Genomic DNA, 8,153 nt, shown 5'->3' on the forward strand with positions numbered 1-8,153 from the left:
GGGGAGCTGAGTGACAAGACGTTTTTTGGGCAAGCTTCCGCTTCTTACTGTGTTCGAATGGACCCAGTGAGGCGAGGACCACATCCGCTTCGCCCTTAAACCATCAGCGACAGCCTTAAAGGGCGAAGCCTATATGAAATAGAACGTTGGTTACGTACTGTAACCCCAGATTCTATGAATATAGGCGTAGCCCTTTAAGCGTCGGGCCTCACTGGCTCCTAAATGGCTGAAGAAAAAAGCTATTTTGGGAGCCGATTTCCCGCTCTTAACGTAATTTATACGGACCGGGTGGGGCCCACACAGCAGGTGGGCGTGGACTAATTTTTTTCAGTGCTTATGCTGCGCATAACGGGATAAACCATCAGCGACAGCCTTAAAGGGCTACGCCTATATTCATAGAATCTGGGGTTACAGTACGTAACCAACGTTTATTTAAAATACATCAATAGCTGAAAATTTGAAAGGTGAAGAAACAAGAAGCACAAAAAGCTAAAAAAGTAAAGAAAAAAGCAGAAAAAGATTGAAATTAAGTTTATAAACCTACAATATGCAGAACAACAATAATTGGCAAAAAATTAATTTAAAAGTGGGCAGCACGATGGCGCAACTGGTAGAGCCGCTGCCTCTCAGCGAGCAGGTCCCTGGCTCAAATCCTGGTCCGGGGGCCTTTCTGAGTGGAGTTTGCATGTTCTTTCTGTGCATGAGTGGGTTTTCTCCGGGTCCTCCAGTTTCCTCCTTTAGACCAAAAACATGCATGTTAGACTGATTGGGAACTCTAAATTGTCCCTAGGTGAGAGTGAGAGAGTGAATGGTTGTTTGTCTTGTTTGTCTCGATGTGTCCCTGTGATGGACTGGAGACCTGTCCTGGGTGTACCCCACTTCTCGTACACTGATGGTTGGACATGGGCACCAGTGACCCTACGACCCAAAAAGGACAAAGCGGGTAAAAGACACTGGATGAATGGATGGATGAATTTAAAAGTACTGTAGTGTGAATAAAGGCACGAATGGGAAAAAAGTGAGTAAAAAGCAAAAAATGCTAGCTAAGAGCCAGTATAGTGAAATACTATGATCAAATGGCAAGAAAAAAACTAGCTTAAAACCAGAAGTAGTGAAATGCTATTGAGTAATAAAGAAAAGGCTAGCTTGAATCCATAAAAAGTAAAACACTACTAAAAATGTACCTTAAAACTAGCTTAGAAGCAGAAGTAACTAAATGCTAGCAAAAAGCAGAAAAATGCTAGCTAACGGCCAAACTGAGTGAAATGTTTGCAAGAAAATTTTAAAAAGCTAGCTTAGAGTCAGAACTAGCTAAACGCTTGCAAAAAGCATGAAAAAGCTTGTTTAGAGGCAGAATTAGGCTTTGAAAATTCTAGCAAAAAGCACGTAAATGCTAGCTAAGAGCTAGAAGCAATGAAACACTAGAAAATATAAATCTAGCTTAGAGTCAGAAGTAGCTAAATGCTAGCAAGATATAATGAAAAAGCTAGCTTTGAAACACGTAGGCTAACTGGGATAAATTCAGTGCAAGTTAAACTTAACCATAAAATCAATAAGGAGCATTGAGCACCCATGAGGTGTCCAGCTGTCAAGTGAGATTTCTGTGTGAAAGTGTTCCCAATTTAGAGCTGTTTAAAGACATGAGTGACCTTTCACCTCAACCTTTGACCCCATGACCTTAAAAATCAATAGAGATCTTTGTTGCTCTACATGGTGTCCAGCTGTGGCGTTTGATATTTCTTTGTTTATTATATTAGGGCTCTTTAAAGCAAGGGGTGAATTTTGACCTTGATGCTTGACCTTTGACCCCATGACCTTTACATCAGTATGAAAAAAACCTGTTGACCAATGAGGTGTCCAGCTGAGATGTTTAACATTTTATGTTAAATAGGTATCAAAAAAATATATATATAAATATAAAGAATATATAAAGAAGAAGAATATAAAAAAAGGGGTGATCTTTGACCCCAAGACCCTAAAATCGATAAGCATCATTGATGACCTATGAGGTGTCCAGCTGTAAAGTTTGACATTCCTACATTACACAGTTGCAGCGTTAAGAGCTTGGACAAAATGTTGTCCATGGACTGCTGGACAACGTGGGTCATCTTTGGCGGCCATACTGAATTTTTTTTTGTCCTTCAGTATTGATGTTGATCACTCTCAGCTACTACCATACCAAATTTTGGCCTGAATTATCTAAAAATAAATAAGTTGAAGCTGAAAGGACCACAATAGATCACAAAAACTAACATTAGTGGAAAAGTAAATGAGGGAAAAATAATCAAAAGCTCAAATTAGCAGAGAGAAGCTAAAAGGAGCCAAAACCAGCTAAAATGTGTACAAAAGAAGCTGAAAACTAGCACTGAACTGAACATTCTTTCACTACAGAAACTCAGCAGGATGACAGAGAAACATCAAAACTTTAACAAACCTAAACTCTGATTTCACAAGAACAGTTCAAGAAATCAAAAAGCTGAATTATTTGGAGATAGCTGAATGTCTTATGAATTGTTTAAAAGTTAAACGGACTTTCTAGATGGAAGTATGCTCGCATAGGTAAAGTTCAAAAAGCAGTAAGATATTAAAGGATTTCACAGATTCCTAATATATTTTTAATGAGAAAAACGTAGCTGAAAAAGCTCAATATTTCAATACCAAAGTCATAGCAGTGATATCTTAATTGCTGAAATAGTTTAAAAACTATGTGACGAGTTAGATGCTAAAAAAGCACAGAAGACAAACAGGATTTGAATAGTGTGAATGCTTAACATCATTCACACAATAATGCTTGTATACATTTTACACGTAGCATAAATTACCTCCCACCCCAAACTGCATCCATGTTTGCCTTTACTGGCAAATGAATTACCAGTACACCAAACAAAAGAAGAAAGGAACACTGTCTAATCCTGCAACAATACATGGGGTCATGCATTTCTTCTCTGAGGGACTTATTCAAGTACCAAAGTGACTGAATGTTTGTTTAGGTAAAGTAGCATAAAGAAATCTCTGAACTCATTCACTTTCATAGTGTCCTACTATAAAATGCAACTTGTGAAAAAAAAAAAAAAAAGAGAGAACATTGACCAAGGGCAATGTCATCATGGCTAGCACATCATGATGCATACTCCTCCCCCACCATTTGGTCTGTATCTTATTAATATATAAAATTAAAGTAGTGCCACTTCAGCTGCAGGCAGCAGCTGATGAAAGGATCTCCAGCCAGTGAGACACACTCTTCACTAAACATCATCAAAATATCCAAAAGCAAAGCTACAGATGAGTTGAATCAGTCACTAAATATTTAAATGGTTAATATTTTAGTAAAAATTGAAAAAAGATGCAGCCTTTTAGCATAAAATGTGTGTCGCATATCACCAAAAACTGTTTTGCAATTTTTCTATTTTTAACTACTATCATGTAACCAAAATGTGACCATGGGGAATGAGAAATGATGCAAGGAGCTAAATCAGAGTTGTGTCAGTATTTACTGAGAGAGTCAAGATGGCCTAAATAAGTTGTGTATGACCTCTGCTTGAGTCCTGCTGGTTTAATGTGCCAAAACTGAAAAACCAGTCCAAGATGTTGAAGATTTAAATTCCTTATAAGAAACTGGGTTGTGTGAAATTGCGACAAAGCACAATTTGCTTCAGCTATTTTCTTATAGAAATAGAGGAGCGAGGTAGCAGAAATACAAGCAGTCACCTGAAGACCTGCAGCAAAAAATGTAAAGAACATAATGTCTCATGCACTTTCAAAACCAAAGGGAGGATAACAAAGTAGAGGAATAATAAAGAGCAGGAGGGGAGTTAAGGTGGTTGTCTGCATGTAAGGTCAGGAGAACGGACGAGGACATGAGTTGTTTTTAACATGATGAGTGAGACATTAAAGGGTGGAGGACAGCTCCAGCTGCATCGCACGCTCCCCTGACTTTGACCTCCTTTTCTCTCCTCATCTGGCACACTGACAGAGCTGAGGTTATTATTCTCTGCATCAAGTGAATTACAATGTGTGAATGTGTGCACCTGTTACAGTGTGCGTGTCCGTTCAAATGGCACTACAGCACGAATGACTAGAACTGGAGGGGGACTGAGCAAGTTTTTAGCTGACTGTTCCTACAAAATGTGTGTAAATGTCAGAAATCTCAACAGGGTTAGAGGTTTTTTTTTTATGTGATAATGTTAACCTGAAATAGAAAAGTTATCAGCTAATACGAAGGAGCAAGCAAAATGTTGTATAAGGAGATGAAATGTTCAGGCTGCTGTTTAATATACTGTATTATTTTATATTATTAGTGTTTAGTGTATTTCTTAAATCAGTGGTTCTCAAACTGAGTCTGCGAGCTGGTGCTTGGGAATCTGTAAAATAATAGTTTTTTTTTTTTTTTTTAACAAGTAGATGTTTAACAACCCATAAAATACACCAAAATGAAGGAAATCACATCTACTTTATTCAGAATTTTCTGGGGGAGGACCCGCCCGCTATTTGCATTCTGGCTTTAATCAGTTTACAAATGAAGCCCTGTTACTACTGTTGTTATGATTCTGTTCAGTTTTATGTAAAGAGTTTTCTGACATAATTTGAAGAAGTGGTGATACATTTATGTTCATTATGTGAAAAGGTAAAGTTTTAAACTGGTGTTTGATGCTGTTAATTTTCTCAAAACTAATTTTTGGAAGTTGAAATTAAAAATTGTGTTAATTAAGTGTGTCTTGAATGAAAATACCCCATGTTTAAAAGTACAAAAATTGTATTAACACTATTAAAGAACAGGTCTTAAGTGTTTATGTTATACAAATATTTCCATTGCATCAAAGATACAAATTGAAGAAAATTATTTAATAAACATAACGGTTATGAGGGTGTCCCTGAAACTTTTTCTCCCCTGTAAGGGGTCCCTGAACCCAAAAAGTTCGAGAACCCCTGTCTTAGATCCTTATATACTGTTTATTTTTATACTTTACATTTTTGCCATTTTTGGGTGTAACTGGGACCTTGAGTACACGATTTCGTTCCACCTCATGTACCACATGTGATACGAATGACAATAAAGAACCTTGAACCTTGAAAATGAAATAAAAAAACAAAGTTTCATTAATTATTCATCCCTGATATAAAATAAAAATGGAAATCTATGTCAGATAGACAGTTATCCACACGGGTTCTCTTGGATGCTGTTGACACACATGCAGTTTACACACATGCAGTTTACACATCCAGACACAAAGTGGCAGTATCACTGTGTGAAGACATATCTGAGCTGCAAAAAATGTCACTTCAAGCACAAATCAAAGTTATTCACAGCAACATCTAAACCCTCACCGAGGAGGGCCAGAACTACTCATGGAAACTCTGTGGCTCAGCAGACTGAATCTAAGCCTCCTTTGACTGCAAGGATCTCTAAATATGGCTGATCGCACAGATGATAATCATATGGGACATGAATGACTGCTTTAATTTTTACTTGCCAACTTTTATTGGCTAATATTTTGTCTGACAACAGCAGAGGAATTTAGGCACGTTTCTCACAACTACGACAACAAATGGAATAAAATGTGGGATAAAAAAAATGGCTTTTTTGTAGCTAAAGTAAATATATAAGAGAACAAAATTGTATAAGTTTGACAAATATGCAAATATATTAATATAAAATCATAACAGTATGCACAAAACTGCTCATATTTAAAGAAAAACTGTGATGTATACAGTGGAAATGTTATGAATGCTCTCTGGTGGTCAAACTAAAGACTGGCAAGACTTATAATGTTCTAAATGTGCTATTTACATAAGCAATATTGTAGCATTTCATTTTACCAAAAAAGAACTAAACACACGTTGCGCAAACTTTATATGGCGATAAGCCAATCATTAAAATGAACTTTTAGCTAGTCAGCAAACCTTGATTGGGATGTGGGCAGAGCAACGACCATCCAAAGAAAAGTTGTCAAACAAGTAATGAAACTGAAAATAAAATAATAAAACCGATATTTGACTTGAATCAGATCATTTTGAATTTATATTCTTTTGACTGATAAATGAATTACAAAAACATAGTAAATAAAAAACTGCTGAAAGACAGAAAAACATAAGAAATGAACGCTAATGATGAGTCTTTCAAAACAGGATTTTTGTTGTTATTGTCATTTTTAAAATTACAGTATGTTCTAAATTCTATAAAATATTTTTTGGGGAAAAAGTCATTCATATTTATATAAATAACTGACATATTTTCTGAAAAGCATGGTCAAATTATGCCTTTTTTCATAAATGTAACCTGTGCTGGCAAAATGAGATGCAAAGAGGGATTTTTCCATTTTGATTTAGTTTTATTGTAAAATAATTCTCCATCTCAAAAGCTTCAAAATTGTTGGTTAAAATTTGGCGATTTGACACCAGGCTAGCAACAAGCTAGCTTTGTTTATGAGGGTGCTGGTTAGAAAACAATTTTTATTTGTTTAAAGCAATGTCATTGGAAATTCCAGCCCTATATTTAAAAAATGGGAATCCCCAAGCTTCACAAAGACATCAAACTTTATACGAAGGGATTTCCCAGCTCTGCAGCTGCCAGCAGAGAAAAATGTAGACGTACTTATTGGAAAACTTTGATTAAAGGGAAATTAGAAAGAGTGTATTAGATTTTGGGGTCCCTAAATTATATTTTTATAGACTCATTTCTACACAAATCTCAATTTTGATAAATCTCAATGTTTTCACTTATTTTGCACAGCAGCTTGTGCTCATTCTAACTTATTTAGCCATCATCGGTGACAAATAATGACCAAGACCAGCCCTTCACAAGGACCAAGTTTTTAATTTTGGGCTCTGTGTAACTGATTTTGACACCCTGATTTACTTTATGTCAATGGTTGCACACCTTGGTCCTCGGGATCTCCTGTTTTGCATGTTTTAGATGATGTTCAACACACCTGAATCAAACAAATGAATCATAAAGACTTCTATACAACTTGGTAAGCTGCCAAAAAGAAAATATAGAAAAAGACAGTAAGGACGGTGTGTTGGTATCAGACAGTTATACTGTAAGTTCATCAAAAGGTGAATCAAACCCAAGAAAACAACTCAATTCAATAAAAAAAAAAAAAGACAGACAGACAGATAGCAAACTTAAGTCACATGAAGACTTGGCAATTATTTTTACACCGGAAGCCCTTCCTGACGCAACCACAGACCACCGAGCTACCACAGCCCCGATGTGTGGAGCAGAGCTGATATCTAGGACATCAGGGAGAGCAGATGGTTGGGGTTAAGGGCCTTGCTCAAGGGCCCAAGGTGGGGTAACTGAGGGTGGAGGCAGGTGTGAATGCTTCACCTATCCCACGGTGGTACCGGGAGTTGAATTGGTGATCTTCCAATCACAGGCCCACCTTCTCTAACCTCTGCACCACCACTCCCATTGGTAGTGCTGTACTACATTCATGATTAATCTAGATTTACGTTTACATACACATCTAAGCATACATACACATATACATACATATGCATAGATCACAAAGATCTATAGATTACAAAGTACATTTAATTGGACAAAAACACAAACTTGAGGAAGGAAATATATTTTTAAGTGAAGGGGACCTGTTGCTGGTGATATGTAGTCCAACTTGAGGGTAATATCAGTAAAATAGCAAAAGTTTTTCAGTTTCTCTTTTTGTCCCATTCATCATAAATGGGGGTATTTTAATAGCAAAACATGTGGTAGTTAGTTGCACCTGTGCCATTCCAGTTTCCCCCTCTTCTCTGTCTAACTTTTCAGGTTAAAGTTCTACCCTCATTCTTACCTACCTCACTTTCTTGTACTTCTACCTCTCTAATTTTACTTTGTCCCCTTCCCTCAACAATAGTCCCCCAATTTTCATCTCTGCTTTAATTCACTGTCCCTCCTTCCCTCCCTCTCTAGGTTAGCCTCATTCAGAACAAAGCTTTTGTGATTGGCCAGTATTTATATCAAGTGGGTCCCTGCGCCACATGGGACAATGGTCTCCAGTCAGATCCAGGTCACATCAAGCAGAACCATCCTCTGTTCTCTGCGTGGATCAGCCCCGTCCAGAGTCCAGAATGGTTCATTAGTAGCACAGTTTATCTCCACTGAGAAAGACAGGTATAATGCACTGCCTCGGCTACTCACCAGCTCACAC

The sequence above is a fragment of the Nematolebias whitei genome, chromosome 9 (genome assembly GCF_014905685.2).
Source record: "Nematolebias whitei isolate Nwh7 chromosome 9, NemWhi1, whole genome shotgun sequence".
Classification (NCBI taxonomy): domain Eukaryota; kingdom Metazoa; phylum Chordata; class Actinopteri; order Cyprinodontiformes; family Rivulidae; genus Nematolebias; species Nematolebias whitei.